Source organism: Mus musculus, chromosome 14 (assembly GCF_000001635.26).
Source record: "Mus musculus strain C57BL/6J chromosome 14, GRCm38.p6 C57BL/6J".
NCBI classification, from domain to species: Eukaryota; Metazoa; Chordata; class Mammalia; order Rodentia; family Muridae; genus Mus; species Mus musculus.
The window spans coordinates 116,727,306-116,739,508 of record NC_000080.6 but is presented as its reverse complement, the minus strand read 5'-3'; the positions used below and the strand labels follow the sequence as shown (position 1 = coordinate 116,739,508).

Below are 12,203 nucleotides of genomic sequence, written 5' to 3'. Positions count from 1 at the left end.
AATTAACATCTGTGTAAGGGGGTACTGGGACATGACAGAAGGGCTGATATCGGAATGTAAAGTGAATAAATAAAAACAAACAAACAAATAAATAAATAAATGAAAAAAAACCTCAAACTACTGGTCTATAGAGAATGGAAGTCATCCATGGTTCCCTCATCCCTCAGCTTTCTCGCTGTAAGTATTTTAAAGCAACTAGATATAAAGACCCTAGGTGGTCACACATAGAACTTCTAGGATGCACATTCTTCAGTTTTGGACTTTTACTTTTCTGTAGTAGTGACTATCAGAATCCATTGGCTACAATTTAAAAAAAGTATTTGGTGTATACATACATACATATACATTTCCTATGAAAAGGATGTTGTCAAGTATATTTAGGACACAGAATATTCATTTCACTCATCATTTATTCTTATCGTTTAGGTAATCAAATACATTGTGTGAGGGAATCCCTATCAAGTTAAAAAAACAAAGAAAGAAAGAAAGAAAGAAAGAAAGAAAGAAAGAAAGAAAGAAAGAAAAAGAGAGAAAGGGGGAGAGAGAGAGAGAGAGAGAGAGAGAGAGAGAGAGAGAGAGAGAGAGAGAGAGAAAGAAAGAAAGAAAAAGAGAGAAAGGGGGAGAGAGAGAGAGAGAGAGAGAGAGAGAGAGAGAGAGAGAGAGAGAGAGAAAGAAAGAAAGAAAGAAAGAAAGAAAGAAAGAAAGAAAGAAAGAAAGAAAGACTAACAAGGATGCAATTTTCAAGAGAGGGAATTCTCCAGGGGATAGTAAGACTCAGAAGAAGAGGGGGCCTACAAAGAAATGAGCCCTAGGTGCAGAGAGATACATATGTATTCTTTCCTGACAGAGGCTTGTGGACTGAGCTTCCTACCAGCTGCATTTATCTAAACTAAACAATCAGCTCATTTCTAGATATACATAATATTTCTGAAGATTGGTATTTGAAGAATAGAATAATATGGAAGCTTTTAAAAGAACTTTCATCTCAAAAATTCCACTGCTCAATTTTGATTTGTATTTCTTAATTGTTTCCATTTCTTGAAGATATATACACATAATTTGACAAGGATGTAAACACAGTGCAGATGCTGAGCTGAAGTCTGATTTTATCTTAACTTCATATTGTAAATATTTCCCAGGATGTACATTCTTCAGACTTGGATAATTCTTCTCCTGTACCAGTGAGTGTCTATCAGATTCAATTGGTTCCAGTTTTTGTTTGTTTGTTTGGGGTACAGATGCACACATATGTACACACACACACACACATACACACACACACACACACACACACACACACACACACACACACCATTTTCTATAAGAAGGGACATTGCCAAAGGCCTTCGGGGCATATAATATTCATTTGTCTTATCACTTATTTACTCTTATCTTTTAGCAATTAGAGTAAATTCTTTTCAAAACCATTATTTAATCAAGGCATCCAAGCTTGCTTGTGAATTTGCATGACTCCTGGCTTGGTTCTTCACTCACAAATTTTTTCTGTTTTTTTTTTTTTTTTGCCATTGACCTGGCATCAGTAGCTCTATTTCACTGAGAATCTCAGTATCAAATCATATTACTTTTAGGATTTGTGTGTTAGGTTAAAATCTTGATGGTATAAAGATATCAAGAGAGTAGGGGACGGGAGAATACTGCGTAACTGAAGACAAGGGAGCAGTTAGTGCATAATGTTTTCAGATATGGAGAATGTGAAGACAAGATAGGGCAAAGTGAATTCAAAAGCACCGGCTTGTTTTTCTAAGTGGTAGCCCACAAGGCTTACTGTGATGATTTGTGTTGATTTTTGGAAACTAGTGCTAGTTTTTAACCTCAAATATCACTTACCTTTTGAGTGTATGAAAATAGAAATAGATTCCAGTTAGTTGTTCTGTTCTAGGCAAAAAGAGTTTTATTTGCTATCATACTTCTCAACAAAAATGTACTAGTATACAAGCAAAGAAAAGCATCTTTCTTTTCTCTCTAAATTTCTTTCTGTAAAATTGATGAGAGATGCCTAAAAATTTAAAAATAGTCTGTGAATCCACACTGACTATTTCATATAAGAAATGTTTTTAACTTGATGTGACATCCATCCACATGAGGACATTCACAGATCTATTGTTTATGTCCTTCTGCTGGAAGATCCAAGACCATCAAATTCATGGACCTTATCAGTCTAAAGGGTTCTTAAATGAATTAGTGATTGAAAGGAAAATATACAGGAAGCAATCAATATAGCTGTTGATCACTGCTTGGTTTCTGGTGATAAACTAGAGTAGACACTTTTATAAATGTGGAGGGTTCTAAAACCTTATGGCTGGTAAATTGTTTACGATGTCCTCAGCATTTTGAAAGAAAATGGCTTAAGATTAGAATTTTAAAACTTTTTTGGGGGTGGGGGAGGGGAAGTCGTTCAAATGTTTCAGTTTCCTAATTGCAGTTTCTATCTGTGGAAAACTCAACTGGAAGCAAACCACCTGCCATATGATGAGGGAGGTGAAAGCCAGGATCTTAGAAAATCAAGCAGAGTAGTGTGCCAGGGTCATACTCCTCATGGCATCAGCCGGTGAGTGTGATCATAAAAGTAAAAACGCGTTTGGAAAGTCATAAATAACATGCGGCCATCTTTCAGCCTCTGAACACACACATCAATCCTTATTGCCTGAATCCAGCTGCATCTCAAGCAGACGTGCTATAAAGACTGTAAAGACTATAAAGTCTTCCTCCTATAGGGAGAGAGCTGTGTCTTCTGTGAACAGCTGGCTTCTGGTATTAAAGAAAACATGGAGGAGGGACTCAAGAGACCCTGCCCCTCACTGCTGAATTTGTTACTGACAGACAATGGTAAAGCCTTTACTCTCAGATGAGAGCCCACTAGTAACTCAACCAGATCCCAATGGATAGTTGTATATCCAGTGGTCACACAAATGGCTCTGGTAAAACTAAATGGGTCATGAATTACAGCCTAAAGCCTTAAACCTGGGAAAGAGGCAGAAAAGGAGAGGGGGTGGTCAGGTGATAGGGATTGGAAGGATGTTAGAGAGGTTAGGAGACTGAGTAATCAGATCATATATGCAAAAAAGCCAAACTACAAAACTAATCAATAAAAACTGCTCCTACAGAAAAGATTAAAAAATAAAAGTAAGTGAAGCTACTGTAGCATAGAACTGCTGTGGCTCTCACCTTAGCCCTGTATTATGTGTGTGAATAAGATCAAAGACCAGCTTGGAGTGTTTACCCATTTCAGGGGAAAGTCTGGTTCTTGGAGAGTACCTTTAAAGACCAGCAACAGAACCTCCTTCCAACTCTTCACTTTGACATTGATAATATTATTAAATACAAGGAATGTTGATTTTTGAATTTACACATATGCAGATATGGTCTTAGCTAGATGTGTCATCCCCTGTAGACCCTGCCTGTTTGACTTGCTTGTGAGCACCAAAAACATTCTATAATAGATCTTTCTTGAGAGATAATAAAACATGAAGGCAATGTGCAGTAATGATATGACTCATGTCTGTAGGCAGCTGGTGCCTAAAAGATGGCGCTGGTCTCTGGTACACCGTCACAGTAAACAACACCACTGCGCAGGCGCTAGCCCAAATCTGGCGCCAACCCCTCCCTAGCGGGTGCATGCAAATTAAGGTGCCGGCAGACTGACCAATCCCAGGAGGACACATAGCCCTCCCCAGTGCTGGGGTGTATATAAGCAGTCCTCCCTGAGTGCCTGGGGTTCCCATAGCATCGAGGCATTCCTACAATAAAGCTGTTGAGAAGAATCTGACCGTTTTGCGTTTTCCTTGCTGGACGAGGTGGGCACGACAAATTGGTGGCCCGCACAGGGACCCGAGGATCTCGTGGATTCAGAACTCTTCAGCTGAGGAATGGCGGTACCAGTAAGTCTCCCTAATTGATCCCTGGTTAAAAGGGGGGATATGTTTTTCTCGCCCGTAGACCCAGTGTGGGTAGCTCTTATCGGTGTTGTTTTGGTTTTTGTAATTTCTGGCCTCTGCTTTTGTTTGATAGAAGCAGTTAAGGCAGGTCAGAAAATTCTCACGGAACAACAAGAAAGTATGTCAGAGGAAGATAGGAAACGCATAGGCAAAAGAAAGAAAAGGGGAGAAAAAGAGAGAGAAAAGGAGAAGGGAGAAAAGGAAAATTCAAAAGGAAAAGGAAATAATGAGAAAGAAAAGGAAATAGCAAAAATATATCCCTCATTAAAAGACTTAACAGTAAGTTCACCAAGTTCTGACTCCAGTGACTCAGAGCTTGATAAAGATGAGGAAGCTGACCTAGAAGAAGAGGCAGCTCAGTATGAGAGGGATAGGTATGATCCAGATTGGTCATACAAAACCAATCCTTTAAAAAAGGGGGTGGGGGGGTCGTCGGATGGCAAAAGAGTAAAATTGAAAATGCCGACAGCTCCACCTCTGAACCCTGAGTATACAGGAAAAAAGAAATCCACAAAAGCTGGTAAACAAGGTACCTCATTTTGCCCAGAGGTTTGGAAGGAAGTTGGACTGATTTTCCCTGTCTTCTTAGATGGCCAGGGACGACGGTATCATGAGCCAATAGATTTTAAAACTATTAAGCAACTGGCTGAGTCAGTCCGTACCTACGGGGTGAGTGCAGCTTTTGTAGTTGCACAGGTCAAGACACTTGCTAGATATTGCCTCACCCCGGGGGACTGGAATAATATTACTCAGGCTTGTTTGCTGTCTGGACAGTATTTAGACTGGAAGTCCTTGACCTGTGAATATGCAAACAGTCAGGCAGCAGCAAATTTAGCCACAGGACAAGATCCTCAGAGACATTGGGATGCAGACATGCTTCTAGGTTTAGGACGTTTTGCTTTAGATCAAACAAATTATCCTGAAGCAGCCTATGCCCAAATAAATGAGGTAGCTATCAAAGCATGGAAGGCATTACCGAACAAAGGCACAGTCTCAGGCAATCTTACGAAAATCTTGCAGGGTCCCACAGAACCACTTTCAGATTTTGTAGCATGCCTCATTGAAGCAGCCACTAGAATTTTTGGAGACCCTGATACAGCTATGCCCTTGGTAAAACAGCTAGTGTATGAGCAATGCACTAAGGAGTGTAGAGCAGCTATTACACCCTATAAACATAAAGGTTTAGAAGTTTGGAAGAAGGTTTGCAGAGAACTAGGGAGCCCGTTAACCAATGCAGGCCTGGTGGCAGCTGTAGTGCAGTTGGGTAGATCTAGTAATGATACTCGTTATAAATGTGGCCAGAGAGGACATTTTAGAAGACAATGCCCCGAAAATGAGAAAAGGACTCCATTGGATAAATGTAGACAGCCAGTAATATGCCATAAATGTAGAAAAGGAAAACATTGGGCTAATGAGTGCAGATCAACAAAGGACATAGAAGGCCAACCATTACAAGCAGGATATGGTGGCACTAGGCCAAAAAACAGACAGCGGGGCCCACATCCCCAGAGCCCTCAAATATATGGGGCTCTTCAGAAAGACCAGAAGAAACCTTGGCCATCTCTCCGTCATCCAAGAGACCACAGAGAGCCACTACTGGCTCCGCAGGATTGGACCTCCACTCCACCACCAGACTCATATTAACCCCACAGATGGGGGTACAGCCCATAGATACAGATTTTAAAGGCCCCCTTCCCAAAGATACTGTAGGACTATTGCTTGGCTGCTCATCTTCTGCTTTAAAAGGATTACAAATTACCCCTGGAGTGATTGATCCAGATTATACAGGGGTTGTGAAAATCTTAGTGGCCTACCCCAGTGGCATTTCAGCTATCTCCCCAGGAGATAGAATTGCTCAATTATTACTGTTGCCAAGTTTGCATAAATATTTTCTAGCAAATAATAAAATAAGAGGAGAGAGTGGATGAGGTTCTACAGGTTCTCAGTTCACTTTCTTATCAATGGAATTAGGAGATCGCCCCATGTTAACTTTGGAGATTGAAGGATGATCCTTTCTGGGGTTGTTAGACACAGGTACAGATCACAGGATCAACTCCACTCATGATTGGCCTTCAAAATGGCCTTTGCAAACATCATCTCAAAGCCTCCGTGGTCTAGGTTATGAGACCGCACCCCTTATATGTGCTAAGGAATTGACTTGGAAAAATGAGGAAGGTAAGTCAGGGAAATTTTTTCCTTATATTGTGGATATTCCTGTGACCCTATGGGGTAGGGATGTCTTAACCAAAATGGATCTTAGACTAACTAATGAGTATTTCCCACAAGCCCGAGGAATTATGTCTAGTATGGGCTACACTCCAGGAAAAGCTTTAGGAAAGTCATTACAAGGCATGACTATGCCAGTGCCTGCAAAGTTCAAACAAGATAAAAAGGGATTGGGTTTTTCCTAGGGGCCGTTGAGGGTGGTATACCCATTACTTGGAAAACAGAGGAGCCTGTATGAGTTCCTCAATGGCCTCTTTCCTCTGAAAAATTAGTAGCTGCCAGAGAATTAGTAGAGAAACCATTGGAATTAGGACATATTAAACCTTCCCAGTCACCTTGGAATACACCCATATTTGTGATTAAGAAAAAAAATCAGGCAACTGGAAGCTCCTGCATGGTCTTCAAGCCATTAATAATCCAATGCAGATTATGGGCCGATACAGAGGGGTCTGCCCCTACTTTCTAGTTTGCCCAAAGAGTGGCCTATTATAATCATTTATATTAAGGATTGTTTTTTCTCTATTCCCCTTGCATTGTGTGATAGGAGCTCTTTGCCTTTACTCTTCCTTCTGTGAATAATGAAGAGCCTGATAAATGGTATTAGTGGATAGTTTTACCTCAAGGGATGGCAAACAGTCCTACAATGTGTCAACCTTTTGTAGGAGAAGCCCTACAACCTGTCCGTGATGCATTCCCAAAATTAAGGATAGTACATTATATAGATGATATCCTTCTTGCCTCAAAGAATAAAGAAAGTTTAGATGAAGCCTACATTAAGCTAGTAAAAAGAATTAGAAATGAAACAATTATTTATAGCTCCTGATAAAGTTCAAATGGGAAATTTAGGAGAGTTCTTGGGTGCTCAAATTACTCCACATTTTATTACACCTCAAAAGATAGAATTACATAAAGATCATTTGAAAACATTGAATGATTTCCAGAAGTTGTTGGGAGATATAAATTGGATTTGTCCATAAATGAGGCTATCAAATTTTGAATTAATCCCTTTTTTTGATATATTGAAGCTTTTGTCACCTCATGCTCTCACCCTTGAGGCCCGAGTAGCATTAGAAAAGGTAGAAAGGTGTTTAGAAAAGGCCAAGCTGTATAGATGGAAAGAAGGAGAGGACATCCTCCTATGTGTTTTGAAGACATTCCGTCAAAACAACAGGAGTGTTGTGGCAGTCGGGTCCTCTATTGTGGATTTATCCTCATGTGTCTCCCAATAGAACCCTTGAATATTATCCCATTGCTGTAGCTCAATTAGCGATTTTGGGCATTAAATTGTGTATTCAACATTTTGGAGCACCCCTTCAGAAAATCATTACACCTTATAATGCTAATCAAATGCAGATCCTAAGTTCTTTGATAGATGATTGGGCCCTATTGCGCTGTAGTTTTGATGGGGAATTAGGTAATCATTATCCCAAAGATACTTTGCTATAATTTTTTAGTGAACATCCAGTGATTTTCCCCAAAGTCACAGCATCTAAACCCATATCGGGTGCATTGGATATTTATACAGATGGTCCTAAAACAGGTGTTGGTGCCTATATAGTTAATTCTCAAAAACCCATTCTTTTTCAATACAATCTTGGCACCCCGTAACTTACTGAATGTAAAATTGTGTTGGAAGTATTCAAAGCTTTTAAGGAATCTTTTAATCTAGTCTCTGATTCGGCTTATGTAGTAAATGCAGTGCATGCATTAGAAATTGCAGGACCCATTAGACCCACCAGCCCTGTGTGCACCATCTTATTAGAGTTACAAAAATTGATTTGGAAAAGAACACATAAATTCTTTATTCAACATATTCGAGCTCACTCTACCTTGCCAGGCCCTGTGGCTGAAAGAAATGCCTTAGTGGACGGTGGTACTCTCATGGAATTTATTTTTCACGCCACCACACTGGAGCTTGCAAAAGATTTTCATCAATTGTATCATGTTCCTGCTGCCACACTTCAGCAGAAATTTGATGTCTCTCGAGCCTCAGCACAAGATGTGGTGTTACAATGCCCACAGTGTGTGCAATTTCACCAGCCTCCTCATGTTAGTATTAACCCTCTCGAATTGATCCCTTTAAAACTGTGGCAAATGGATGTTACTCATGTCTCAGCATTTGGAAGATTAAAATATGTTCATGTTTCAATTGACACCTGTTCAGGTGTCATTTTTGCCTCCCCCATGTCTGGTGAGAAATCCTGCAACGTGGTTGGCCATTGCCTAGAAGCCTGGGCAGCTTGGGGAAGGCCAGATAGTTTAAAAACTGATAATGGCCCCGCATATACATCAAAATCATGCCAAACCTTTTGCAAAATAATGCAGGTTAGTCACTCTACTGGCCTTCCCTACAATCCACAGGGCCAAGGCATTGTGGAAAGAGCACATGGAACCTTAAAAGAACTCTTACAAAAACAAAGAGGGGGAATCGCCGATGGCCGGCCACCCAAAGAACAATTATCTTTAGCCCTCTTTACTTTAAATTTTTTTTTTTTGTAATTGAAGTGCAGTTATGTTTATTCATAAATTGATATGTTTATATTTTGTGCTGAGTATGGTGGCTCATGCCTTTTTTTTTTCTTTCCATTTTTTATTAGGTATTTAGCACATTTACATTTCCAATGCTATACCAAAAGTCCCCCATACCCACCCATGCCCACTCCCCTACCCGCCCACTCCCCCTTTTTGGCCCTGGCGTTCCCCTGTTCTGGGGCATATAAAGTTTGCGTGTCCAATGGGCCTCTCTTTCCAGTGATGGCCGACTAGGCCATCTTTTGATATATATGCAGCTAGAGTCAAGAGCTCTGGGGTACTGGTTAGTTCATAATGTTGATCCACCTATAGGGTTGCAGATCCCTATAGCTCCTTGGGTACTTTCTCTAGCTCCTCCATTGGGAGCCCTGTGATCCATCCATTAGCTGACTGTGAGCATCCACTTCTGTGTTTGCTAGGCCCCGGCATAGTCTCACAAGAGACAGCCACATCTGGGTCCTTTCGATAAAATCTTGCTAGTGTATGCAATGGTGTCAGCGTTTGGATGCTGATTATGGGGTGGATCCCTGGATATGGCAGTCTCTACATGGTCCATCCTTTCATCTCAGCTCCAAACTTTGTCTCTACTTTAAATTTTTAAATTCTGGACGAACATGGTCATTCAGCTGCAGATAGGCATGTCATGACCTCACCTATCCTTAAACAGGATGTCAAATGGAAAGATGTCCTAACTGGAAAATGGTATGGCCCAGATCCCGTTATTTCGAGATCCAGGGGAGCTGTTTGAGTTTTTCCACAGGGTCAAGAACACCCGATTTGGGTACCAGAGAGGCTGACGGGAAAATTGCTCCCCCCGACAGAAATATAGATTGTAAAAGTTCCGGAAGAACATGTTTTTTAGCAGAGTGTTGGCAGGGTATACCGCTGTGGTTGTAAAACCTCCCACCTTTGTGCCTATAGTAGATTTTGACATGTTTGCCACCTATGCCCATTGGTGCTACTCACTGAGTGGTCCAATTTGAACCTCTTTTCCTCAAATCTTTGCTTCTGTTTGAGAATGAGTTCATTCACCAAGAAATTAGGATAGAGATGGTCAATACTGTCCACAACATAATTACACTTGGGACATCTATTATTGTCCTCCAAACTCTGATGAATACACTTGTAGCAAAAGCTGTGGCCACATTTTGTCATGTATGCCTCCTCAGTAATATCAAAGCAGATGGGACTCTCTCTTATTTAATAGACTTAGTTCAAGAACAGGTTGAAGAATTGTATAAAGTTGTTCAAGCTAATTTCTCTCAGTCTCTTGAACAGAGTCGCCTCTTATCTGAGTACCTTAAAGGAAATTGATCAGCTAAAGCTGAGCAGTTGTCCAGAAAGCTGCTCCTCCAGATTGCCAAACTCAACAGCACTCTACTGGACCCCATCACCTTGGGGGACTTCACCTCCTGGATCACCAATGCCTTCTCATTTTTTAAGGAATGGGCGGGAATGCTGGCCTGGGGGACAGTGGTCCTCCTGGGTTGTGTCTTTTATATCTGCCTATTGTGTTGACTCAAACGAGAGCACGCTCAGTATAAGGCAGTGGTATACCAAGCATTGATGGTGATTAAAGATGGCACATCTCCCAGTGTTTGGCTGGCCTCTTTAAAAAATTAAGAGTTTGCCCTAGGTCGTCTGGCAGTTGCAGTCACACAGATCCACGGTATCCAGTGACAGGCAACTTTCCTTATGCGCAGACCAACCTAAGACACGGGCCTGGAGGCAATAGGGTAACTCTATGACAGGTAAGGCTCTGACATGAAAGGATCGACCTAAGACAGGAGCCATGGCCGATGGACAGACTTGCCCAGACCTAGTCCAGCATCATATTATTAAACAAAAACGGGGGAGATGTAGGCAGCTGGCGCCTAAAAGATGGCACCGGTCTCCGATACACCGCCATACCACTGCACAGGCACTAGCCCGAATCTGGCACCAACTCCTCCTGAGCAGGTGCATGCAAATTAAGGTGCCAGGGTATATATAAGCAGTCCTCCCTGGGTTCCCAGGGTTCCCATAGCATCAAGGCGTTCCTGCAATAAAGCTGTTGAGAAGAATCCGACCATGTTGCATTTTCCTTGCCAGATGAGGTGGGCGCAACACATGTCAACAACACTTATGAAGGTTCTTTATCCCTCCACTAATTTATAGCAGTTGTGTAAGAGGACATTTTGATTTGCTTTCATGTGTAGCAAACCATCTCAAACATAAAGTGGTCTTTAGTCTTTCACAGTTTTATGATCTACTGGATTGCTCTGATCTGGACCCCTTGCCCCAAGGCTGGATGATCTGTACTCAAACAGCCTGCATTGGTATAGCAGGGATGACACCTTTTGCAGGCTAAACCATTTTCCATGGTGATGGAAGAATTCTAGCAAAGTAAGACAAAGCCTCAAGGCGGTTAGCAGTATTCATACTCTGCTGGAGTTTCATTTATCATGGCCTTGGTCACTGTTTTAAGTCATACTGCCAATATGAAAATGCATTTCTTGATTTGACTGAATGAAAATATTTTAAGTGATTACTTTCATTGCAGAGGTTATTGTGAGAGAAGCCTGAGAGTTGAAAAGATGCCCCCCACCCAGTTTCCTATCATTCTTAGGGATTTGTTCTTGGCTTAGCTGTGGTGGAGGGAGAGGAAGTTCCCTGGTCCACAACTGTAAGCAGAGACTTCTGCTAGTGTGAAATTCAGTGAAGATCACGCTGTAGCTAAGTAGTGATATCTCTGCCTCATTTAATGGAACAACTTGGAAATGACATCTATGATGTGAAATTCCCTTTGACATGTACTGTAGCATTGCAGCCTGTTTCTGGTAGATTACCAGAAGTCTTTGCTGAAAACCATAGAAATGGACATGTTCTCAGTTTCACTCTCCTGCTAAACCAAGCCATCGAAGCAGCTCAATCATGCTAAGCTCTAGTCTGTTCCCATTGACCATCAGGCTACTAACAGCTGGTTCACAGGAAGTGATAGGAAGGTTATCAACATGGCCCCAGATTGGCCTAAATCCTTAACTTCTTGGCCTTTCTATAGTTCATTGAGATGAGAACCATGAGATAACATTCAGGTACTTTGCCATTTCAATAACTCTGTTAGACATATTGCTGAGACTCTTTGTTTCATAAGAAAAGCATTAAGTTAAAAGATAAATTAAAAAAAAAAAACAAAATATAGCAATTTCTTGCTGGATTCAACACTGACCTGGCCAAGGGAGGCAGTAGCCAGAAAAATGACGCAAGAAGACTTAATTTAGGGCTTTGGGTATCCAGAAGAAAATCTAGAAAAAAATCCAGAGTATGACCATAAAATAAGAATATTGTCAACATTCACTGCTTTTGTGTTGTGTTCCAGGGGCTTCAGTTATGCAACCCATTTCACCCTCCCTAAAAAGTTAACTGGCAGACATGATCTTCATAGTTCATCTGAGGATCTGGTTCTGGTGTTAGTGAGGGCAAACTACTGAGTAGCCTCAGTGAGACGAC

General features: G+C 41.2%; 1 pseudogene; it reads right to left on the bottom strand.

Moving 5' to 3' along the window:
• Gm18712 (predicted gene, 18712) lies at window positions 9,633–9,904 on the bottom strand (annotated as a pseudogene).